Source organism: Triticum dicoccoides, chromosome 3B (genome assembly GCF_002162155.2).
Source record: "Triticum dicoccoides isolate Atlit2015 ecotype Zavitan chromosome 3B, WEW_v2.0, whole genome shotgun sequence".
Classification (NCBI taxonomy): domain Eukaryota; kingdom Viridiplantae; phylum Streptophyta; class Magnoliopsida; order Poales; family Poaceae; genus Triticum; species Triticum dicoccoides.
In genome coordinates this window covers 848,443,724-848,471,204 of record NC_041385.1, presented here as the reverse complement: position 1 = coordinate 848,471,204, position 27,481 = coordinate 848,443,724, and positions in this window count along the sequence as shown.

Here is a 27,481-nt window from a genome sequence, read left to right as displayed (position 1 = left end):
TCCTATTCTGGCCAACGTCCTTTCGGTCAGCCACATCCCAGGTATGCCATCCCCAGATCATCCCCGTGGTCATGGTTTCCCCAGACCTGGCATGTCTCTGCAACATCCCATGCCATCCCTCTTGCTTTGGACAGACCTTATAATTTTGTTGCATAAGTGTGCCAACTGCTGAACTGATTCATTTGCCTGGTTGTTATTGGGCATTTCTGTTTTTTTTAATATTTCATTATCACAAGTATAACATCATGAATCCTGTATATTGCAGGCTCCTGCAGCTGATAATGACGATGACAACAATGTTGACCTTTTTGGAACCGAAGAAGAGAAGAAGGCACCTGAAGAGTGTATTCTACTGACTCATTTATAGCTTTCCTGTATTCTTGTTGGTGTAATGTGTTGGTAGTTGGCTCCTTCCTTTTGTCTTCTTTCGCCATGGCACCCATCTTGTCGATCTGATGTGTATCTATTGATTTGATGCAGCGTAGTTGTCTTCTTTGCATGACGGCGTGGTGTCTCGACACGTGATGCATTCACTCACACAGAGGTAGCTTTTCTCCGCTACTCGGGCGACGGGCATACATGCTTTTGGGTCCATGACGCCACCGATAAACAAGGTATGTTCTGTTCCGTTGATTGATCAGTTCATCTTCCTTTTAAAATTCTTATGCTCTGATTTGCTCAAATTCTATCGAGACAATGGTGGAAATCAAATTTATTTATTTTAAATGCATGCCATTTCTCCCTGATCATTAGTTCATCTAACTTGAAGATGTAAACCTGGTGGCGTTTAATATTTTTCCATTGACCAAGCATTTGGGAGTTTATTGCAAGCTATACCATCTTGATGCGTAATTGCATATTATGTTCTTGCTATATTTTTTTATTACTTCTATGTTTTATAATATTCCATGTAAATCAGAATATCCTTGATGTACATTCCTTGATTTTTTTATTGTTAGGGGCCAATATATATATCCTTAATTAGTTCTGCCTCTGTACAGTGTAGATGATAGTAACCCTTTTATGTATATATTTATTTTAGACTCTAGCTCAGGTCTGTGCATTATATAAGGAGTTGAATTTGTCGGTTAAAATATTTGTGCTATCAATCCTTTCTGTCCTTCTAGACAAAAATGTTACTAGCTTTGATTTTCTTGCTAATTTAGAATATTTCTGCTACCATCAGTGTAGATCGGAAGGGTTAGGAGCTCAACAAGAAATGGACTGTATAGTGAAGGCCTTTAACTAATAAGTACAGATTGTTTTTTTATAGAAAACACAAGTAAAGATTATGTGAGGTGATTTATCCATTTTTGGAGTTCCCTCATTAGTGTATCCCTCATTGTTAATTGCTATGCCTAATTGCTATGATCTTTTAGCCATTTTTATGGAAAACACAAGTAAAGATTATCTTTGGTTTCCCATATTCTTTACCTACTTAATTGGTATGAATTTTTTCAATATCAGATTACTATTCACACCTGTATGATTTTCGTTGAAGTATGACGGTTAGCTTGAGTTAGTGTCATCTTGGTTATGTGTCGTTTTTCGTTTGATCATTTTCTCACATTCTGACACTATTTTGTGTGTGTGTGCTGCCTAATGTGTTTTGCAAGTGCAGATCTTGGTGATCAGGAGTATTAGTAGCTATCCCATGTTCTTTGTTCTCATATTAGCTCACAGATAGGTTCTCGACATGAGTAATTAGTCTCTAAGATAACAGTTTAGTGGTGTGCTAAGCCACTATTTCTATATAAGGATTATCAAGAAAATTTGCTCTAACATGTACACTTTGCAGTCAAGTCTAATGAAAGTAATTAAGATGAAGCAATTTCTTGATTTTCTTAACCTGGAGCTTTTACCATCTCTTCATCGGATCATTATTACAGTAGCATCTCAAGTATTTGTTTCTATATGTATATTTGAAGTCTATTAAAAAACTAAAAACATTGAAGGACCGGCAAGCCTTTTGGTATTTTTGTCAAATCTTTTATTATCCACAATAGGATATCTAAATTCAGTTATTCTTTAATCTTAAAATTTTGAGATGGCACTTTGTTTACCTTGGTTTGTTATCTTGTGTTATGCGCTACTAAAAGATACGATCCTATCTAAGATGAGGATATGCATAGGAAGGGAGCAATTTATTGTGTATGTAACTTTATCTTCAAAAGAAAATTACAATTACTTATATATGCACATGGGCATGGTGGTTCCCTTTTTGCAGCTCCTTAGGGAGGAGGGTGTGGATGTGCTTGCAGAGTAAAAGGCAAGAGTGACACATTGCTCGGAGTGCTACAAGACTTCCATAGTGACTCCGAGAAGTTCCAACGCCCATCTGAGCTCCTCCTTTTGGTGATGTCAGCCGATGACTTTTCTCTACACTGCAGCATATCCATACATTGCAACACCAAGGAAATTGGATGACAAGGCCGTTAGACAAAGCTATCGATCTAATAGTCAACTGTAGTTTATTACTATGCCGTATAAAGTATAAAGGCAGTATAAGTAAGTTTTCTGGGCCTACCACTATTATGGCCTGCTTTTGGTACATCAGACTAAATCTCCATGCTTTAGGTATCTCATGTTATATTTTTGAACAAATGCACCAGCGACATGTAATAAGCATTGAACAAATGCACTAGAGACATGTAATAAGCATTGACCTATTTGACCATCACTGCTATAACTATATATCATCTTCAACTCTTTTGAATGATACCACATGTTAGGACATCTACTACATCTTTGATTGCTATACCTCTTTTGGTTAAGGCCCCATCAAAACGGAGGCACTATAGGTGTCTAAATTTTTTTGGGTCTGTTCATGGATTGTGCTTTTGTGTAAGATGCGACCGCACCCAGCAGGGGTGTGGGGTGCGGCAAGCCGCACTTTCCATCTAGTAAATGAAAATGACAAGTATTTTGGGAGCTCCTAAGTGGCGCCTTAAGCGCCACTCGGAGCAAGATGCGGCCGCGAACACATGCCTGTCGGTCCTCCAAGCTGGACCGGCCAAAAACAGTTATGCACGTTTACGTTTTGGGCCCCTTTTGACAACTCGGGTCAGCCTTCTTTTCCATCGGCTCCGAGCAGCCCGAAGGATCGCTCAGCCCAGGCTTATTTGCCCAGGCTAGGTTAGGCTTGGTGGAGAGGTATGCATGTTTAGCACGACGAAGAAACATGCCGCCGCACACGACCGCAGGTGACGGCTGCGTCAAGAGGCGCTCGGCGGCGGCAGATCCGTGGCCCAGCCTCCATCCAGATCTCCTCCGCGAGGTCTACTCCAGGCTCGAATCCCCGCTCGACCGGTTCCGCTTCGCCGCCGCGTGCAACTTTGCCTGGACCCAACCGCGGCGGCCCGTTTTTCCGTGGCTGCTCCTCGACCCAAACGGCCATGACAAGACGCAACGCATGCGCTGCTACTGCCCTGAAAACGGCAAGGTCCTGCCGTATGTCCCGCTCCCGCTCCCGGGCGATTTTGTCGGCAGGTCGCTCGTAGGCTGTCACGACGGCGGCTGGGTTGCCTGGTACGACGATGAGCTCGGGATAATGAATCTCTTCACTGGCGTCAAGGTGTATCTCTCCGCCAAGCAAAGGAGGAAGGTCCACGTACAATACTGCACTGAAGACACGCGGAAGATCATTTTCTCGTCACCGCCCACTTCAAACAGTTGTATCCTCGCCGCAATCACTACCATGGATGACATCGCAGTCTGCAGGCTAAGCCACCCGGAGGCTGGGTGGTCAACAAGGAAATATCTTCAGGACCGGAAGCTCATGGACATCGCATTCTATGGCGGCGAGCTCTATGGCCTCACAAAATATAGTGGGAGGCTCACTAAAATCAACATCAGCGTGAACAAACGTGGCACGCTCGTGCTCAGGACTGTCGTGTGGGCGACTATACCAAATCTCTACCCGGAGAGACGTTTTCATGAGTACAACATGTACATAGTTGCCCTACCTGGCAAGCTTCTAATGGTGATCAGGGATTTTAACCGCAGGTCCTCCTTCACGGTGTTTGAACTAGTTGAAGCCGACGACGGGATGACAAATTCCATGTGCAAGTGGGTGGAGGCCACGAGCTTAGGCGACTATGCCTTGTTTCTGGGGGCTACCTGCACCAAGGTGGTGCACGCGGTGGCGGGCCGGTGTGGCGGCGTGAGGAGAAACCACATCTACTATTTCGACCACAGGGCAGAGGTGCACTGGACGAACTCACCCTCAATCAGCAATGTGTATTACAAGGAAAAAAACAGTATATGGGGCAATTTCAATGGGATCACGTCGGTGGGGTACCACGTGGATGGTGACGAACCACCTGTGTGGCTCCTCCCACCAGATATGTAGAATTTCAGGATTACTAGCTTCAATGCATTATACATGTACACCGGTCATTGTGCATTTTGATTGTTTCGAGTAGATTTTGACGAACGATCCGTTCAACAACTCACTATTATGTGACAGAAATTGCTGAATGAATTCACGCTTGCTTTGTTTTCCATTATGATTTTATAACTCTAAAAACCTGCGTCCAATCACTCAGGCAGAAAAAATGTGTTTTTTTTTCCTCAAACAGGTAAAAACTCATGACATCTTGACACGTCAAGGATGAGATGATCATTTTGTCCCTTTGTGTTATTATTATTCATACATAGCTCAAGCTTCTGGATACATAGGACCCTTCCCTCTCGCCCCCCTACAGCACTGTAAAAGGGTTTTTTACTACTAGTCTCAAGGTCCAATTCAGCCACTTGCCAGGCCAACATAACATAAGTTTATGAGACAGGCTTGCGTAAATTTTGAGCCGACCCTTCATTTTTTGTCTAGATGCGCCACTGTCCCCTAGTTATGTCTTACCAGTGACATTCTACCGGAATCCCAACAGACGGAATACATCAAAATATGGGGATAAACAAAAAAAGCAATCCAGTTCTTGATGGATCCCGTCTCATAAAGATAAGACATATTGAGAGAGGGGCGTGCAAAATTATTTTTATGGAAGATATTAGAGAGATCAAGGAACGTGAACCCTGGAGATTAGGGAAAATTGGATGAACACGGATAGTGATCTGTGAAGAAGAAACAATGGAAGATTATAAATAGCAATTTAGAAACAAAATGGATACATAGTATAAGATATAAGATTTCCTCAAAAAAAGATCAGATGTATTTATTAATTTATTTTTTGGCGGGAAAAACTTTCGATCTATTCATCATCTTTTAAGACAGTACAAAGAACACAAGAAGTAAAAATTGCATCCAGATTCGTAGACCACCTAGCGGCGACTACCAGCAGCGGAGTGAGCTGAAGGCGCACCGCCTTTATCGCTTCTCACTCATTAGAGCCGGGCAAACCCTGTTGTAGTAGACAACCGAGAAGTCGTCGTGCTATGTATGAAACAAAATAATGAGGTTTTCTATGTAAGAATGAAACCCTTTAAGAAGAAAGAAAACATAAAAACTAAAACTAAAACAAAATAATGAAGCTTTCTAGGGGGAAATAAAACACTTTAAGAAGAAAGAAAACTAAAAAATAACTTGCACACAAGTGTGCCCTAAATTTGCACTTTTGTAAATATGCAAAAAGAAAAACATATGCAGTGCAATTTTTGCTCTCTACTATAATTTACACAAATGGTGTGCCCAACTTGCGTGTATACTTACTAAACATAATAAAACAAATAAAGTTTTCTGAGAGCGAATAAATTAGTGGCATTGGTATTACTCTTACGCAGAAAGAAAATAAAGAAACACTTGCACACAACTTTACACTGAAATTGCACTTTTTATAATATGCAGCGAATACACATATAATAATTCAACTTTAACAGTCTAGTATAATTTACACACATATTGTATAGTACTTTCATGCATAAAAACACATAATAATAGAAAACTGTATTTAATTAGCACAAAACAATTAGCATTGGTATTAACATGAAAGAAAAAGAAAATAAAAAACAAAAATTTCACACAATTAGCAAAAAATGCATTTTTTATAATATGTAGAATAAATAAATAAGAATGGAGTTTCCGTACTCTAATGTAATTTGTAGGTGTAATACTTGCATGTATACATTTACACACACTCAACATCCAGAAGTACACACAAAGGAAAACAATCTCAACTAAAAAACAGAAAAATAGAAGTGTACACGTGCAGAAAACAAAAGCAAACCCATGGAAAATAGCACGCACAGACCAAAATCCAGATCAAGAAGGAAACGACTGACCCAAAATAGGTGTCAGTCGAATCCAAACAGCCCAGTAGGACCAGCATAACGTGACCGAAATAAGAAAAACTACACAAATCTTAAAGCACAATCCAACGGCCAGAAAATGGACTGGTCAGCTGACTGAAATCTAGCTAAAGTGTGCATCGTCTTTCAATGGTGCGTCGAAGTGCGAGAACTAAATTCAAACAAAAATTTCATGATGATTAATGAGAGGAGTCTTTTGAAATAGTATAGGTCTTGCAGACTTGGCTAAACGTATGTTTATGTCGGAAACTTCAAAGGAAAATAAGCTGGATTTTTTTGCTTTGCTTGAGACGGGGCGGGAGAACTTCACTTCACAGTTTCTTGGCATGATTTCTGGTGGCTTAGACTATGATTGGCATTGTCTCCTGCGACAGGGAAGATCTAGTGGGATCTTGCTTGGAGTTAGTTGCGAATCTCTGGAGGTCATAAGTGTGTTTATGGGTGAATATGTCGTCAAGTTTCATGTTCGATCGAAAGTTGTTTGGCTTCGTGGCCACTAGTTGTTGTGCATGGTGCGGCACAATAAGAGTTCAAACCTGACTTCGTTGCCGACCTGGTAGGGTTCACGGGGAGCAGAGGTTACCTATTTTAGTTGGGGGAGATTTCAACATCATTAGATGAAGAGAAGCAAAGAATAAATTGACCAACATAAGTTATACAAGGGAGTATTTTAAATTAGTCTAACAAATTAGTTATATATATGATGGAGTATTTTAAATGAACATTATAATAGCACAAGCATGTAGGGGAGCCGGCGGCGTGTCACTACTAGGGAAAAGCCTAGCAGTAGCGCGCGTATTAGGTCTATCGGTAGCGCGGGCACCTGCGCTACTAATAGGGCGCTACAGCTAACGTGTATCAGTAGCGCGTGCTGGTGCACGCTACTGCTATACATGTGTATCAGCAGCGCGCTTTTGAGCAAAGCGCTACAGCTAATATCTGCAGCGCTTCTATCTAAGCCGCGCTACTGGTAAGAGCGCGCTGCTGCTAACTTTTCTTCCATTGCTACTATTAGTTTTATTATTTTTATTTTTTTCTGCATATTTTTTTTTGTATTTGAACAGGCTTTATACAATAATCTTTAGCATATCATACACATACAAATGTAATCATAGCATCAAATCATGTCATCATCATAATCATCATCCAACACAAAGTGGTCTCTCGTCATCATCTCGAAAATAGCGATACAATTCTCGATTACTTGCAATACATCGTCATCCATCTAAACAATGATATACGCGAGAAGAGCTATCACTATGAGTGAGAGCGGAACTATGCGATACATGAGTTCGTACCCCTCTCTCGCACTAGCGTGAATCTAAACTAACTACTAGCTATCGCTCGGAAATCGGAAACCGGTGCACCTGGGCCTGACCCTCCGGCCACTCGTCGTATACTCTTGGCGTAGCATTTCTTCACCATCGATGATCTATGCACCTGCATTGTCACATGAGTCGATCATTTGCAACATATATAGTTGAGCAAAGATAGACTTGGCAAAAATAGAAGCAACATATCATAAGGATAAATAACAAAGTCCATCGTACCCAAAATGCCCTAACTAGAGTGATCTTCACTAGCCGAGGAGGACGGTTTAATTACATCACAAATAAAGTTTCGTCGTGCATAACTCAAAGTTTTTTCATACAAAAAGTATGGACTAAACGAACAAATTGTCATATATGGACAATCACCCAAGCATGGCATGCCATCCATCCAAGTCAGGGAGATAGTCCCCGAGCTTAGTGAAAGGCTTCATGTCGAGACGCTGAGCTGCTACGCGTGTTCGGGCGTCTTGCCGCGATATTTCCCCTTCCTCGTAGAACAACCATGGTTTTTCGAGGACCTCCTTCATGATGATTTGGGCAAGTTCATGCTGGATGCGATAGAACTCAGCTCGAAGCCGATGATCGTCAATATCTCCTACGTTCCTTGCCCATTACAGAATATGGGCATCCCCGGCTGTAGGTGACATGCGAATGTTATGCCGATCCCGTCTGTACTCCAGCATCTGGTGTATGACATAGAATCCATCATTAAGACTACAACTCGGTTGCTGGATGTAGGAGAAGTCGGTCTTATGGCCGAAGGCGGCCTTGTCGTTCCTAGTCTTCTTGATCTTGATCTCTCCACCCCGTACGCCGTAGAAAAAGATAACACTGTCGAGAACAGACTTGATGTCGGTGTAATCCTTTTTGTTCATGTTCTTCGACTAGTCCAAGTAAAGAGCGTGGGAGTATCGAGGGTAAAGGATGATGAGGACGGTGCGTCCGTGGCTGCGCAAAACAAGCACACCTCAAATTAATTAGCCTCCATCGTGCAAACGAATGTTTGCAATTGAAGGAAGGATATCCGCGTGGATGACTTACAGGGGATGATAAGGCACGAGAATCGTCTCCTTGTCTTTATTGGCAACCATGAAATTGACGAGGTAGTCCCTCGCGTATTCACGGTGCTCGGCGCAGACTGCCAAGAAGCTCTCGTGCATGAAGTACGGGTGAGCGACACAGATATAATGTATCTGCTCAATCCCGATGATGTAGTTCATGTACAAGGCATAAAGGCGGACAAACATAAAATCCAGCTTCCTCAAGTGAAAGATGTCGAAGATGTAATCGAATCAAAGGAAGAACTTCTTCGCGGGGATTGTGTTGACATACAACCTTTGTCGCGGCACGTTAATCACGTTGAGTCGGTATCCTGGATTTTCTGAGGTGATTAGGCTTTTCTCTCTCCGTAGAACATCGTCATGAAGTCTCCTTAGATCGTCGTGTATGGACTGTACCAATGCCTTAGGTAGGATTGGTTCACCGGCGATATGGTATTTCGCCGCACCGCGGACAGGTATACAGTCTTGAACCCGAGGCTGTGGAGGCGGATGGATCATAGCAGCAGCTCTATTGCTGCCTTTCCTCGCTCTCTTCCGATGCTTCTTTGGTGGAAGGTCGTCTACAGTATGTTCAGGCTCTGGAGGCGGCAATTCAGACACCGACTAATGACGCTCAAACCCTGAGTATGAAGGAAATATGCCCTAGAGGCAATAATAAAGTTATTATTTATTTCCTCATATCATGATAAATGTTTATTATTCATGCTAGAATTATATTAACCGGAAACATGATACATGTGTGAATACATAGACAAACATATAGTCACTAGTATGCCTCTACTTGACTAGCTCATTAATCAAAGATGGTTATGTTTCCTAACCATAGACATGTGTTGTCATTTGATTAATGGGACCACATCATTAGGAGAATGATGTGATTGACATGACCCATCCCGTTAGCTTAGCACTTGATCGTTTAGTATTCTACTATTGCTTTCTTCATGACTTATACATGTTCCTGTAACTATGAGAATTATGCAACTCCCGTTTACCGGAGGAACACTTTGGGTACTACCAAACGTCACAACGTAACTGGGTGATTATAAAGGAGTACTACAGGTGTCTCCGAAGGTACATGTTGAGTTGGCGTATTTCGAGATTAGGTTTTTGTCACTCCGATTGTCGGAGAGGTATCTCTGGGCCCTCTCGGTAATACTCATCACTTAAGCCTTGAAAGCATTATAACTAATAAGTTAGTTATGAGATGACGTATTACAGAATGAGTAAAGAGACTTGCCGGTAACGAGATTGAACTAGGTATTGGATACCGACGATCAAATCTTGGGCAAGTAACATACCGATGACAAAGGGAACAACGTATGTTGTTATGCGGTTTGACCGATAAAGATCTTCGTAGAATATGTAGGAACCAATATGGGCATCCAGGTCCCGCTATTGGTTATTGACCGAGAATGGTTTTAGGTCATGTCTACATAATTCTCGAACCCGTAGGGTCCGCACGCTTAACGTTTCGATGACAGTTTTATTATGAGTTTATACGGTTTGATGTACCTAAGTTTGTTCGGAGTCCTGGATGTGATCAGGGACATGACGAGGAGTCTCGGAATGGTCGAGACATAAAGATTGATATATTGGAAGCCTATGTTTGGACGTCGGAATGGTTCCGGGTGAAATCGGCATTTTACCGGAGTACCGGGAGGTTACCGGAACCCCCCGGGGGGTTAATGGGCCTACTTGGGCCACGAGGGAGAAGAGGGAAGGAGCCAGGAGGGGGCCGCGCGCCCCGCCCCCTCCTAGTCCAAATAGGGAGTCCTACTCCCGGTGGGAGTAGGACTACCCCCCTTGGCGCGCCCTCTAGGCCGGCCGCCTCCTCCCTCCCTGGCTCCTTTATATACGGGGGCGGGGGGCACCCCAAAGACACACAAGTTGATCTACGGATCGTTCCTTAGCTGTGTGCGGTGCCCCCTTCCACCATATTCCACCTCAGTCATATCGTCGTGGAGTTTAGGCGAAGCCCTGCGCCGGTAGAACATCATCATCGTCACCACGCCGTCGTGCTGACGGAACTCATCTCCGAAGCCTTTGCTGGATCGGAGGGCCGGAGATCGTCATCGAGCTGAACATGTGCTGAACTCGGAGGCCCCGTACGTTCGGTGCTTGGATCGGTCGGATCATGAAGACGTACGACTACATCAACCGCGTTGTGCTAACGCTTCCGCTTACGGTCTACGAGGGTACGTGGACGAACACTCTCTCCTCTCGTTGCTATATCATCACCATGATCTTGCGTGTGCGTAGGAAAATTTTAAAATTACTACGTTCCCCAACAGTGGCATCCGAGCCAGGTTTTATGCGTTGACGTTATATGCACGAGTAGAACACAAGTGAGTTGTGGGCGATACAAGTCATACTGCTTACTAGCATGTCATACTTTGGTTCGACGGTATTGTGAGATGAAGAGGCCCAGACCGACATTACGCGTACGCTTACACGAGACTGGTTTCACCGTTGCGAGCACTCGTGCTTAAAGGTGGCTGGCGGGTGTCTGTCTCTCTCACTTTAGCTGAATCGAGTGTGGCTACGCCCGGTCCTTGCGAAGGTTAAAATAGCACCAACTTGACGAACTATCGTTGTGGTTTTTTGATGCGTAGGTAAGAACGGTTCTTGCTAAGCCCGTAGCAGCCACGTAAAATTTGCAACAACAAAGTAAAGGACGTCTAACTTGTTTTTGCAGGGCATGTTGTGATGTGATATGGTCAAGACGTGATGCTATATTTTATTGTATGAGATGATCATGTTTTGTAACCGAAGTTATCGGCAACTGGCAGGAGCCATATGGTTGTCGCTTTATTGTATGAAATGCAAACGCCCTGTAATTGCTTTACTTTATCACTAAGCGGTAGCGATAGTCGTAGAAGCAATAGATGGCGTAACGACAACGATGCTACGATGAAGATCAAGGTGTCGCGCCGGTGACGATGGTGATCATGACGGTGCTTTGAAGATGGAGATCACAAGCACAAGATGATGATGGCCATATCATATCACTTATATTGATTGCATGTGATGTTTATCCTTTATGCATCTTATCTTGCTTTGATTGACGGTAGCATTTTAAGATGATCTCTCACTAATTATCAAGAAGTGTTCTCCCTGAGTATGCACCGTTGCGAAAGTTCTTCGTGCTGAGACACCACGTGATGATCGGGTGTGATAGGCTCTACGTTCAAATACAACGGGTGCAAAACAGTTGCACACGCGGAATACTCAGGTTATACTTGACGAGCCTAGCATATACAAATATGGCCTCGGAACACGGAGACCGAAAGGTCGAGCGTGAATCATATAGTAGATATGATCAACATAGCGATGTTCACCATTGAAACTACTCCATCTCACGTGATGATCGGACATGGTTTGGTTGATTTGGATCACGTGATCACTTAGATGACTAGAGAGATGTCTGTCTAAGTGGGAGTTCTTAAGTAATATGATTAATTGAACTTAAATTTATCATGAACTTAGTACCTGATAGTATCTTGCTTGTCTATGTTTGTTTGTAGATAGATGGCTCGTGCTGTTGTTCCGTTGAATTTTAATGCGTTCCTTGAGAAAGCAAAGTTGAAAGATGATGGTAGCAATTACACGGACTGGGTCCGTAACCTGAGGATTATCCTCATTGCTGCACAGAAAAGTTACATCCTGGAAGCACCACAGGGTGCCAGGCCTGCTGCTGATGCAACTGACGACGTTAAGAACGTCTGGCAGAGCAAAGCTGATGACTACTCTATAGTTCAGTGTGACATGCTTTACGGCTTAGAACCGGGCCTTCAACGACGTTTTGAACGTCATGGAGCATATCAGATGTTCCAGGAGTTGAAGTTAATATTTCAAGCAAATGCCCGGATTGAGAGATATGAAGTCTCCAATAAGTTCTATAGCTACAAGATGGAGGAGAATAGTTCTGTCAGTGAACACATACTCAAAATGTCTGGGTATAATAATCACTTGATTCAACTAGGAGTTAATCTTCCTGATGATAGTGTCATTGACATAATTCTCCAATCACTTCCACCAAGCTACAAGAGCTTCGTAATGAACTATAATATGCAAGGGATGAACAAGACTATTCCCGAGCTCTTCGCGATGCTGAAAGCCGCGGAGGTAGAAATCAAGAAGGAGCATAGAGTGTTGATGGTTAACAAAACCACTAGTTTCAAGAAGAAGGGCAAAGGGAAGAAGAAGGGGAACTTCAAAAAGAACGGCAAGCAAGTTGCTGCTCAAGAGAAGAAACCCAAGTCTGGACCTAAGCCTGAAATTGAGTGCTTCTACTGCAAGCAGACTGGACACTGGAAGCGGAACTGCCCCAAGTATTTGGCGGATAAGAAGGATGGCAAAGTAAACAAAGGTATATGTGATATACATGTTATTGATGTGTACCTTACTAATGCTCGCAGTAGCACCTGGGTATTTGATATTGGTTCTGTTGCTAATATTTGCAACTCGAAACAGGGACTACGGATTAATCGAAGATTAGCTAAGGACGAGGTGACGATGCGCGTGGGAAACGGTTCCAAAGTCGATGTGATCGCGGTCGGCACGCTACCTCTACATCTACCATCGGGATTAGTATTAGACCTAAATAATTGTTATTTGGTGCCAGCGTTGAGCATGAACATTATATCTGGATCTTGTTTGATGCGAGACGGTTATTCATTTAAATCAGAGAATAATGGTTGTTCTATTTATATGAGTAATATCTTTTATGGTCATGCACCCTTGAAGAGTGGTCTATTTTTATTGAATCTCGATAGTAGTGATACACATATTCATAGTGTTGAGACCAAAAGATGTAGAGTTGATAATGATAGTGCAACTTATTTGTGGCACTGCCGTTTAGGTCATATCGGTGTAAAACGCATGAAGAAACTCCATACTGATGGGCTTTTGGATTCACTTGATTATGAATCACTTGGTACTTGCGAACCGTGTCTTATGGGCAAGATGACTAAAACGCCGTTCTCCGGTACTATGGAGAGAGCAACAGATTTGTTGGAGATCATACATACAGATGTATGTGGTCCAATGAATGTTGAGGCTCGTGGCGGATATTGTTATTTTCTCACCTTCACAGATGATTTAAGCAGATATGGGTATATCTACTTAATGAAACACAAGTCTGAAACATTTGAAAAGTTCAAGGAATTTCAAAGTGAAGTGGAAAATCATCGTAACAAGAAAATAAAGTTTCTACGATCTGATCGTGGAGGAGAATATTTGAGTTACGAGTTTGGTCTACACTTGAAACAATGCGGGATAGTCTCGCAACTCACGCCACCTGGAACACCACAACGAAATGGTGTGTCCGAACGTCGTAATCGTACATTACTTGATATGGTGCGATCTATGATGTCTCTTACTGATTTACCGCTATTGTTTTGGGGTTATGCTTTAGAGACGGCCGCATTCACGTTAAATAGGGCACCATCAAAATCCGTTGAGACGACACCTTATGAACTGTGGTTTCGCAAGAAACCAAAGTTGTCGTTTCTTAAAGTTTGGGGCTGCGATGCTTATGTGAAGATACTTCAACCAGATAAGCTCGAACCCAAATCGGAGAAATGTGTCTTCATAGGATACCCAAAGGAGACTATTGGGTACACCTTCTATCACAGATCTGAGGGCAAGATTTTCGTTGCTGAATTCGGATCCTTTCTAGAGAAGGAGTTTCTCTCGAAAGAAGTGAGTGGGAGGAAAGTAGAACTTGACGAGATAACTGTATCTACTCCCTTATTGGAAAGTAGTTCATCACAAGAACCGGTTCCTGTGACAACTACACCAATCAGTGAGGAAGCTAATGATATTGATCATGAAACTTCAGATCAAGTTTCTACAGAACCTCGTAGGTCTACCAGAGTAAGATCCGCACCAGAGTGGTACGGTAATCCTATTCTGGAAGTCATGTTACTTGACCATGATGAACCTACGAACTATGAGGAAGCGATGATGAGCCCAGATTCCGCAAAATGGCTTGAGGCCATGAAATCTGAGATGGGATCCATGTATGAAAACAAAGTATGGACTTTAGTTGACTTTCTCGATGATCGGCAAGCTATTAAGAATAAATGGATTTTTAAGAAGAAGACTGACGCTGATGGTAATGTTACTGTCTATAAAGCTCAACTTGTTGCGAAAGGTTTTCGACAAGTTCAAGGGGTTGACTACAATGAGACTTTCTCACCCGTAGCGATGCTTAAGTCTGTCCGAATCATGTTAGCTATTGCTGCATTTCATGATTATGAAATTTGGCAAATGGATGTCAAGACTGCATTCTTGAATGGATTTCTAGAAGAAGAGTTGTATATGATGCAGCCGGAAGGTTTTGTTGATCCAAAAGGTGCTAACAAAGTGTGCAAGCTCCAGTGTTCCATTTATGGACTGGTGCAAGCATCTCGGAGTTGGAATAAACGCTTTGATAGTGTGATCAAAGCATATGGTTTTATACAGACTTTTGGAGAAGCCTATATTTACAAGAAAGTGAGTGGGAGCTCTGTAGCATTTCTAGTTCTATATGTAGATGACATATTGTTAATTGGAAATGATATAGAATTTCTGGATAGCATAAAGGGATACTTGAATAAAAGTTTTTCAATGAAAGACCTCGGTGAAGCTGCTTACATATTGGGCATTAAGATCTATAGAGATAGATCAAAACGCTTAATTGGACTTTCACAAAGCACATACCTTGACAAAGTTTTGAAGAAGTTCAAAATGGATCAAGCAAAGAAAGGGTTCTTGCATGTATTGCAAGGTGTGAAGTTGAGTAAGACTCAATGTCCGACCACTTCAGAAGATAGAGAGAAAATGAAAGATGTTCCCTATGCTTCAGCCATAGGCTCTATCATGTATGCAATGTTGTGTACCATACCTGATGTGTGCCTTGCTATAAGTTTAGCAGGGAGGTACCAAAGTAATCCAGGAGTGGATCACTGGACAGCAGTCAAGAACATCCTGAAGTACCTGAAAAGGACTAAGGATATGTTTCTCATATATGGAGGTGACAGAGAGCTCATCGTAAATGGTTACGTTGATGCAAGCTTTGACACTGATCCGGACGATTCTAAATCGCAAACCGGATACGTGTTTACATTAAACGGTGGAGTTGTCAGTTGGTGCAGTTCAAAGCAAAGCGTCGTGGCGGGATCTACATGTGAAGCGGAATACATAGCTGCTTCGGAAGCAGCCAATGAAGGAGTCTGGATGAAGGAGTTCATATCCGATTTAGGTGTCATACCTAGTGCATCGGGTCCAATGAAAATCTTTTGTGACAATACTGGAGCGATTGCCTTAGCGAAGGAATCCAGATTTCACAAGAGAACCAAGCACATCAAGAGATGCTTCAATTCCATCCGGGATCTAGTCGAGGTGGGAGACATAGAGATTTGCAAGATACATACGGATCTGAATGTTGCAGACCCGTTGACTAAGCCTCTTCCACGAGCAAAACATGATCAGCACCAAGACTCCATGGGTGTTAGAATCATTACTATGTAATCTAGATAATAAAGTTATTATTTATTTCCTTATATCATGATAAATGTTTATTATTCATGCTAGAATTGTATTAACCGGAAACATAATACATGTGTGAATATATAGACAAACAGAGTGTCACTAGTATGCCTCTACTTGACTAGCTTGTTAATCAAAGATGGTTATGTTTCCTAACCATGAACAAGGAGTTGTTATTTTATTAACGAGGTGACATCATTAGTTGAATGATCTGATTGACATGACCCATTCCGTTAGCTTAGCACCCGATCGTTTAGTATGTTGCTATTGCTTTCTTCATGACTTATACATGTTCCTATGACTATGAGATTATGCAACTCCCGTTTACCGGAGGAACACTTTGTGTGCTACCAAACGTCACAACGTAACTGGGTGATTATAAAGGTGCTCTACAGGTGTCACCGAAGGTACTTGTTGGGTTGGCGTATTTCGAGATTAGGATTTGTCACTCCGAATATCGGAGAGGTATCTCTGGGCCCTCTCGGTAATGCACATCACTTAAGCCTTGCAAGCATTGCAACTCATGAGTTAGTTGCGAGATGATGTATTACGGAACGAGTAAAGAGACTTGCCGGTAACGAGATTGAACTAGGTATTGGATACCGACGATCGAATCTCGGGCAAGTAACATACCGATGACAAAGGGAACAACGTATGTTGTTATGCGGTCTGACCGATAAAGATCTTCGTAGAATATGTAGGAACCAATATGGGCATCCAGGTCCTGCTATTGGTTATTGACCGGAGACATGTCTTGGTCATGTCTACATTGTTCTCGAACCCCCCGGTAGGTATATCGGCCTTATTGGGCCTTAGTGGAGAGGAGGGAGAAGGAGCAAAGGAGGGGGCGTGCCCCCCCAAGCCCAATCCGAATTGGGAGGGGGGCCGGCCCCCCCTTTCCTTCTTCCCTCCCCTCTCTTCCTTCCCTCTCCTACTCCTAATAGGAAAGGGGGGACAAACCTACTTGGAGTAGGTTTGCCCCCCCTAGGGCGCGCCTCCCATCTTGGCTGGCCCCCTCCTCCTCTCCCCCTTTATATACGGAGGAGGGGGGCACCCCATAGACACACAAGTTGATCTTCGTGATCATTCCTTAGCCGTGTGCGGTGCCCCCCTCCATGATATTGGGCATCAAGATCTATAGAGATAGATCAAGACGCTTAATAGGACTTTCACAAAGCACATACCTTGACAAAATTTTGAAAAAGTTCAAAATGGATCAGGCAAAGAAAGGATTCTTGCCTGTGCTACAAGGTGTGAAGTTGAGTCAAACTCAATGCCCGACCATAGCATAAGATAGAGATAAAATGAAAGATGTTCCCTATACTTCAGCCATAGGCTCTATCATGTATGCAATGATGTGTACCAGACCTGACGTATGCTTAGCAATAAGCTTGTCAGGAAGGTACCAAAGTAATCCAGGAGTGGATCACTGGACAGCGGTCAAGAACATCCTGAAATACCTGAAAAGGACTAAGGATATGTTTCTCGTATATGGAGGTGACAAAGAGCTAGTCGTAAAAGGTTATGTCGATGCAAGCTTTGACACTGATCCGGACGATTCTAAATCGCAAACCGAATACGTGTTTATATTAAACGGTGGAGCTGTAAGTTGGTGCAGTTCTAAACAAAGCGTCGTAGCGGGATCTACATGTGAAGCGGAGTACATAGCTGCTTCTGAAGCAGCGAATGAAGGAGTCTGGATGAAGGAGTTCATTTCCGATCTAGGTGTCATACCTAGTGCATCGGGACCAATGAAGATCTTCTGTGACAATACTGGTGCAATTGCCTTGGCAAAGGAATCCAGATTTCACAAGAGGACCAAGCACATCAAGAGACGCTTCAATTCCATTCGGGACCAAGTCCAAGTGGGAGACATAGAGATTTGCAAGATACATACGGATCTGAATGTTGTAGACCCATTGACTAAGCCTCTCTCACGAGCAAATCATGATCAGCACCAAGACTCCATGGGTGTTAGAATCATTACTATGTAATCTAGATTATTGACTCTAGTGCAAGTGGGAGACTGAAGGAAATATGCCCTAGAGGCAATAATAAAGTTATTATTTATTTCCTCATATCATGATAAATGTTTATTATTCATGCTAGAATTGTATTAACCGGAAACATGATACATGTGTGAATACATAGACAAACATATAGTCACTAGTATGCCTCTACTTGACTAGCTCATTAATCAAAGATGGTTATGTTTCCTAACCATAGACATGTGTTGTCATTTGATTAATGGGATCACATCATTAGGAGAATGATGTGATTGACATGACCCATCCCGTTAGCTTAGCACTTGATCGTTTAGTATTCTACTATTGCTTTCTTCATGACTTATACATGTTCCTGTAACTATGAGAATTATGCAACTCCCGTTTACCGGAGGAACACTTTGGGTACTACCAAACGTCACAACGTAACTGGGTGATTATAAAGGAGTACTACAGGTGTCTCCGAAGGTACATGTTGAGTTGGCGTATTTCGAGATTAGGTTTGTCACTCCGATTGTCGGAGAGGTATCTCTGGGCCCTCTCGGTAATACTCATCACTTAAGACTTGCAAGCATTATAACTAATAAGTTAGTTATGAGATGACGTATTACAGAACGAGTAAAGAGACTTGCCGGTAACGAGATTGAACTAGGTATTGGATACCGACGATCAAATCTCGGGCAAGTAACATACCGATGACAAAGGGAACAACGTATGTTGTTATGCGGTTTGACCGATAAAGATCTTCGTAGAATATGTAGGAACCAATATGGGCATCCAGGTCCCGCTATTGGTTATTGACCGAGAATGGTTTTAGGTCATGTCTACATAATTCTCAAACCCGTAGGGTCCGCACGCTTAAAGTTTCGATGACAGTTTTATTATGAGTTTATACGTTTTGATGTACCAAAGCTTGTTCGGAGTCCCGGATGTGATCAGGGACATGACGAGGAGTTTCGGAATGGTCGAGACATAAAGATTGATATATTGGAAGCCTATGTTTGGACGTCGGAATGGTTCCGGGTGAAATCGGCATTTTACCGGAGTACCGGGAGGTTACTGGAACCCCCCGGGGGGTTAATGGGCCTACTTGGGCCACGAGGGAGAAGAGGGAAGGAGCCAGGAGGGGGCCGCGCGCCCCTCCCCCTCCTAGTCCGAATAGGACAAGGGAAGGGGGGCGGCGCCCCCCCCCCCTTTCCTTCCCCTCTTCCTCCTCTTTCCCCCCCTTCTCCTACTCCTACTTGGAAAGAGGGAGTCCTACTCCCGGTGGGAGTAGGACTCCACCCCTTGGCGCGCCCTCTAGGCCGGCCGCCTCCTCCCCCCTGGCTCCTTTATATACGGGGGCGGGGGGCACCCCAAAGACACACAAGTTGATCTACGGATCGTTCCTTAGCCGTGTGCGGTGCCCCCTTCCACCATATTCCACCTCAGTCATATCGTCGCGGAGTTTAGGCGAAGCCCTGCGCCGGTAGAACATCATCATCGTCACCACGCCGTCGTGCTGACGGAACTCATCTCCGGAGCCTTTGCTGGATCGGAGGGCCGGAGATCGTCATCGAGCTGAACGTGTGCTGAACTCGGAGGCCCCGTACGTTCGGTGCTTGGATCGGTCGGATCGTGAAGACGTACGACTACATCAACCGCGTTGTGCTAACGCTTCCGCTTACGGTCTACGAGGGTACGTGGACGAACAATCTCTCCTCTCGTTGCTATATCATCACCATGATCTTGCGTGTGCGTAGGAAAATTTTGAAATTACTACGTTCCCCAACAGAGTACCCATACTGCCAAGCCATCGATCCTCCGTCATCAATGGCGCCAGTATTGAGATATTGTTGAGTGTCATCGTCATCCTCATCCTCATCTGTGGTGACATCATCAGTGACTAATGGAGACTCTTCCTCCCCCAGTCCGTTATCACCCAACACGACAGGCGACGCTAATTGTGTAGGTGGGGTGTGATACGTCTCCAACACATCTATAATTTTTGATTGTTCCATGCTGTTATATTATCATTCTTGGATGTTTTACAATCATTTAATAGTCATTTTATATCATTTTTTGGTACTAACCTATTGACATAGTGCCCACTCCCAGTTGCTGTTTTCTGCATGTTTTTTACATCACACGAAATCAATATCAAACGGAGTCCAAACGCAACATATCTCCTGGAGGATTTTTCTGGGCCAGAAGAATGCCAATGGGCCAAGGAAGCATCTGAGGGGCTGCTCGAGGGGAGCAACACACACCTGGGCGCGCTAGGAGGCCCGGGCTCACCCAGGTGGGTGCTGCCCACCTCAGGTGCCCCCCGAACCGCCTCTTTACTCTATAAATACCCAAATATTCCAGAGACCCTTGGGGAGTCGATGAAATATTGATCCAGCCGCCACAGAGTCCAGAACCACCAAGATCCAATCTAGACACCATCATGGAGGGGTTCACCACTTCCATTGGTGCCTCTCCTATGATGCGTGAGTAGTTCTTTGTAGACCTACGGGTCCGTAGTTAGTAGCTAGACGGCTTCCGCTCTCTCTCTTGATTATCAATACAATCTTCTCCTGGAGATCCATATAATGTAAGTCTTTCGCTGGTGTGTTTGTTGAGATCCGATGAACTTTGAGTTTATGATCAGATCTATGTTTTTATCCATGAAAGTTATCTGAGTCTTCTTTGATCTTTTATATGCATGATTGCTTATAGCCTCGTATTTCTTCTCTGATATTTGGGTTTTATTTGGCCCACTTGATCTATTTATCTTGCAATGGGAAGAGGTGCTTTGTAGTTGGTTCGATCTTACGGTGCTTGATCCCAATGGTAGAAAGGGAACCGACACGTATGTATCGTTGCTAATAAGGATAACAAGATGAGATCTATATCTGCCGCAACAGATAAGCGGATATCATCTACATCATGTCATCATTATTATTGCATTACTTCGTTTTCTCATGAACTTAATACACTAGAAGCATGCTGGATAGCGGTCGATGTGTGGAGTAATAGTAGTAGATGCAGGCTGGACTCGGTCTAGTAATCTTGGACGTGATTCCTATATAATGATCATTGCCTGGAAATTATCATGATTATTTGAAGTTCTATCAATTGCCCAACAGTAATTGTTTTCCCACCGTTTGCTATTTTTCTCGAGAAAAGCCACTAGTGAAACCTACGGCCCCCTTGTCTCTTTTTCATCTTATTTGCCTTTGCGATCTATTTTCCTTGCATTTATTTTCAGATCTATTAAACCAAAAATACAAAAATACCTTGCTGCAATTTAATTGTTCCATGGTCTATTTATCCAATCTACAACTTTTTACCTCACATTCTTGCCTATCTTGAGGGATTGACAACCCATTTAACACGTCGGGTTGCGAGTATTTGTTATTTGTGTGCAGGTGATGTTTACGTGGTGTGAGGAGGTTCTCCTACTGGTTCGATAACCTTGATCTCATCACTGAGGGAAATACCTACCGTTTTCTATACTGCATCATCCCTTCCTCTTTGGGGAAATACTAACGTAGTTCTAGTAGACATCAGGGTGCTGATGTTCATACCTTGCGGAGGATGCATGATCGTGGGTGTGCACCAGGACGCCTCCAGACGAAGCAGACTCTTTGTCCACAATAGGACCCACGTCTTGGAATCGCCAAGACGGCACGGGGTCTTGTCGTCATATCTCCCTAGTACTGGAGGAACCAAATTCTCATGGCCCGATCTGACACTGGCCACGGAAACCTTGAAGACGTTAGGAGCGATTGGCCGGCTGTGGAACAATTGTTCCTTCGGCTTCATTATCGTCTCCTACCCCACGTCCACCTTCTGGGCATTGTTGTCATACAAGATGGTGCATGGAGCGTCGGCCTGCAAAGACATGTCTGCGATGTGAGACATCCAAAAGGCAACAGAAATGGGAGATTATACATTTATTGAAGAGGGCTGGTGTGACAGGTACCATGACGGCATCGAGCTCACCAAAGATGAAGCGGGTGTGGGAGCCGGTACAGGAGCAGGTGCTGGTGCTGGTGCGGGTGTTGGTGTAACGCTAGTCGAGCTGCTCCCGAAGAAGTCGGCAAGGTGAAAGTCCGCTACATCTTTTTCTGGATTTCACCTGCTCCAACCAACGATAGCCGGAACCAAGACTGTCAGCTCCCGTATTACGGCAGCTACCATTGTTGCTACTGTCTTAGCCGAATTCTTCTCAACCACAATCTCAACCTTCTTTTCAATGCTTTCTTTACTTAATCTCCGTCTTTCCTTTCACTCCTCTGTGGTCTCACCGTAGTACTTCTTCCACGTGGCGCTGTTGTCGTGGTTCTAATCCTGACAGTAGAGTGGGGGGCAGGTATGGAGAGGCAAGGTCCTAGCTATGGAGAGGTTGTAAACACAAGGGATGTACGAGTTCAGGGCCTTCTCGGAAGAAGTAATAGCCCTACGTCTCGGAGCCCGGAGGCGGTCGAGTGGATTATGAGTATATGAGTTACAAGGTGCCGAACCCCTCTACCTGTGGAGGGGGGTGGCTTATATAGAGTGCGCCAGGACCCCAGCCAGCCCACGTAGGAGAGGGTTTAAGGTGAGTTAAGTCCGGGGCGTTACTGGTAACGCCCCACATAAAGTGTCTTTACTATTATAAAGTCTACTTAATTACAGGCCGTTGCAGTGCAGAGTGCCTCTTGACCTTCTGGTGGTCGAGTGAGTCTTCGTGGTCGAGTCCTTCAAGTCAGTCGAGTGAGTCCCTCGTTGGTCTACTGGAAAGCGACCTCTTCTAAGGGTGTCCTTGGGCAAGGTACTTAGATCAGGTCTGTGACCCTACCCTAGGTACATGACCCCATCATTAGCCCCCGAATGGATTGAGGCTTCGAGTGAGGAAGGAGTTGATGTTGTTTCCGATTAACCTTTGCACACTGGTCGTGCGTTGTTCTGGACCAAAGAATCTCTTCGTCGATAGTGAGCAACTTGTCTTCAGTCGACTCGATCCATTCTCTTCTTTCGTCGAGTGATCTTTCGGGCTTCGACGATCTCCGAGCGACGGATCGCAGGAAACCCCGCGTCTGACAGACCGATCTGCCGTTCGCGGATTCCGTGGGATGCGAAATTTGGGGACGCGCGCGAAGCGGAGCGGACCGCGGCGTTCGGATGGGACGGGATATAGACGCCTCGATCTCCGCGCCGCTTTGTTCGCCACGTATCCCGTCTGCATAACTGTTCCTGGATATGATTAGATCGACCGGGCCCACCTGTCATCCACTCGGAAGGGACCTTATAAATGCGCCCGGCGAGGATTTTTTGTACTGTGCCTCAGCATTCTCCCTCCCTGCTTCCTTCGTCTCCGCCCAGCGCGCTCGCTCTCGCCTCCGCACAACTTCCCCTCGCGCGTCTCACCGGCAACCATGGCCAAGGAGAAGACGGCGGCGCTGGAACGTGCGAAGAATGCGTCGGCGACGGAGAAGGCGAAGGGGAGATCCACCAGCCGCGGTGGGTCTTCGTCCAGATCCCGCCTGCCGAAGGGCTGGGTCCAAGGAGATTGGATCCAGTCGACCATCACAGAGAAAGATCTCCTCGACATGGCCAACGAGGGCTTGATCCCCCATGGAGCTGCGAGGCTTCAGGGGAAAGAGTGGCAGCCCCAGCCAGAAGAGGGTGAGTGCGTGCTCTTGGCCACCCATGTTGATCGTGGATTTTCTTTGCCGCCGAGTATTTTCTTCCGTGGCTTCTTGAACTTCTTTGGAGCGCAGCTCCACCACTTTACCCCAAATTCTATCGCCTATCTTGCTGCGTTCGTGTCCATGTGTGAGGGTTTTCTGGGCTGTCGACCGCACTGGGGCTTGTTCAAGCATATATTCACGTGTCGCTCTCAGACCGTGAAGAAGGTGATCCCAGGTGACGAAAGAACCCGAGTCGTCCAAATGTGTGGGGGCCTGGGGATCCAGGTGAGGAATAAGAGCACCTTCCCGCCCATGACCTTTCCCGAGTCAGTCAGAGGCTGGCAGTCGACCCGGTTCTACTGCCAGGACCAGTCGACGCCGGGGAAGTCGAGTGGACTCCCTCAGTTTACCATGGACCGAGTGAACAAGCCCTCCTCTCTGAAGTTGATCCCGGAGGAGAAAGCTAACGTGAAGATGTTGATGGAGCGCGTGGTGCAGTTGGTTCGGGAGGGAGTGACGGGCATGGATCTCCTGGAGGTCTTCCTTAGGCATCGTATCCAGCCCCTTCAGTTCCGGAGCCACTGCATGTGGTTGTACTGTGGGACTAAAGACGAGACTCGAGTCCATCCAGAAGCAATCGACGATGTCACTCTGGAAAGATGGATGGCCGCCGTTACCGGAAACAAGGATAACCCACGCAGAGCCAGAAGGATTCCTCCACTCGACCACAACAGTGATCCAGACAAGGTATGTCTGCTCTGCTCTCCACTGTGTTCTTGTCATACTCATTTCTGTTTATTCTGCCGATTGGTCGATTGACCCTTGTCTTGATGTCTATCAGGCCCTCACCGAGCTGTACTCGATGCCCAATGGAGCACAGGCTCCGACTGAAGAGGGTGAGGCGAGTGGGGGCGAGAGCCAGGAGGAGGAGGAATGGGACTCGGACGTTGCCGAGGATGATGATGACGATGACGACGATGACGGTGATGAAGATGACGCTGAGGACGAGGAATAAGAGGAGGAGGAGGTCGTACCACCGCGCTCAGAAAGGCGGTCGAAGCTTGTCCACGACCCTTCGACTGAACGTGGCAAGGGGGTTGCGACCGTTGCACAGTCGACCAAGCGCCCTCGGACTACCTCTCCGGCGCCGACTGAAAAGGCGCCGAAGCAGCCCCGGGCGGCTCCGTCGAAGCCGACCAAGCTCCTGCCGAAGATGAAGGTGTCCATCCCCACCATATCAGGGTAATCGTGCTGCTTAAGTCTTTTTATTTCGTGTGAACTTTGTCTCTGGTCGACGCTGAAGTTAGTCGACTGATTCTTTGGAGTTGCAGTGCTGCTACTTTTGAGACTTCAGCCCGGGCTGATGACCATGAGATGGAGGACGCAGCAACTTCAAAACCAGGTACTATATTCTTAACACCGTTCTTAGTCGACTGACTCACGATCTCTGATCCTGATTCTTCTCTGTAGCTCCACCCAATGCTGTTATCAATCTCCCTGATGATGATGAGGATGAGGAACCGCTGAAGCGCAGAAGGAGTAGGAAAGCGTCCGCCAGCAGGGTGCCCCAGGACGTGACGGCGCCTGAGATTCTGATTGCGGAGGAGGAGAACACCACTTGACACACGGTGTCCTTCGCAAATCCACTGACGAGTGATCAGCAGCCCTCCCTCTTCACGACGCACCACGTCCCAGAGGACCAAGCTGGCGCGGCGAAGGAGGCGATACGTCAGGCAGGAATCATGATGGAGCAGTTGAAGACCATTCGGGATGCGAGCCAGGCGGCTTATGACGCCAGTTCTGCCCTCCAAAGCAATGTTCAGGTCATTCGACCACCGTTTGTTCTGTTAGGATATGCTACCAAAAACTTTTCCTTTCCAGAATTTATAATAGTCACCCAGTGGGTGTGTCGAATAAACTCCGTGTTAGCGGGGGCACGCTAAGTGCACCCGCTGGGTGTAGTCCCCAAGGCTAAGGTCGACTGCTGGCAGTCGGCCTTAGGCTTTATAATTTCAGCCTTTCTGTCATTCGACCAAGTCGACTGGATTTCGCAATCCGGTTGACTGGTCGACTCTGTCTTTAATAGGATTAGTGGGGGCACGCTGAGTGCACCCACTGGGTGTAGTCTCCAAAGCTAAGGTCGACTGCTGGCAGTCGGCCTTAGGCTTTATGATGTCGATCTTTCTGTCAGTTGACTATGTCGACTGGATTTCACAAACCGGTGGGGGCACGCTGAGTGCACCCACTGGGTGTAGTCCCCGAGACTGTGGTCGACTGCTTGCAGTCGATTACAGTCTTAAAGAATACATCCTCCCTTTTTTTTGAGGTCGACTGGTTGACTTTATCTTCAACAAGATTAGTGGGGGCACGCTGAGTGCACCCACTGGGTGTAGTCCCCGAGACTACGGTCGAATGCTTGTATTCGGCTGTAGTCTTAGAAACGTGTGATTTTTCCTTTTTCACTCGGAAGTGAATTATATTTGACATTTAGTCGATTGGTTCTTCGCAGAACTCCTGTGATCTTGTGGCTCGCTACTCTGAGCTGGAAAACAAGCACACTCAACTCGAGCTGAGCTTGAAGCTGGTTCAGGAGAAGCTGACGAAGGCAAAGGAGGAGACCGAAGGTATGTTTGGCGAGACCCTGACGACTGCTTTTCCCCTTGCTTGTTTCAAGATCTGATCTTGCTGTAACTTGCAGGTAAGGTAAGGGAGGCCCAACAGAAGAAAGACCTCGAACTAGCTGAGAAGATCAAGCTTGCTGACGAGAAGTTAGCTTCAGTCACCAAGCTTGAACAAGACAATACCAATCTGAAAGCTGCTCTTGGGATCGCCAACAAGGAGGTCAGTCGACGGAAAACTGATAAAGCTGCCCTGACCGACCAAGTCAGTAAGTTGACTGGGAAGAAAAATGATCTGGAGGCCTTCCTGAGTGGTCTTGCCAAGAAGCTGTTTCTTATGCTTGAAGGTAAACCTCTATGCTCGGCAAACATTTCCAATCGTGGTTTTTCCATTCGACCATCCCCTTGACTCAGTGATCATCCTTGCAGAATTTTGCCGAAACTTTGAAGAAGAAACTAGCCGGCTGGAGCCAAACCTCGACCCCGTCAATTCTCCGGTAAACGACGAAGTTGCCATGGATGTTTTCCGACTGGAGTCTCGTGTTGCAGCTGTCGTGGACTATCTCGCAAGGCTGAAGGCCGCCACATCTCGCATCGACTCGACGCTCTGGCCTGGGGAGACACTTCAGAATGACCTTGAGTCGCTGATGGCTCGCTTGAACACGATCCCTGGTCGAGTGCAGTAATGGAAGAAGTCCTCGGCTCGGTGCGGTGCAGATGTTGCTCTGTGTCTGGCCCGAGTCCACTGCAAAGATGCGTGAGAAGAGAAGCTGGCGGCCCTCCGGGTGGCCAACACCAAGAAACACGACTTCAGGTCCTTTATGGAAACTTTCCTTGCGGCTGCCACTCGGATCGCCGACGGAATTGACCTTGATGAGTTTGTTGCACCTTCCAGCCCTCCACAGGAGGTGTAAAAAACTTCTTCTAGCTCGATGCTTTAAATTTGCCTCGGTATGCCGAGTGGAATTGTAACCGGTAAACCATAACGGGCTTAATGCCCGAGCACTTTCGGTTCCTTTAGATATCGATTCA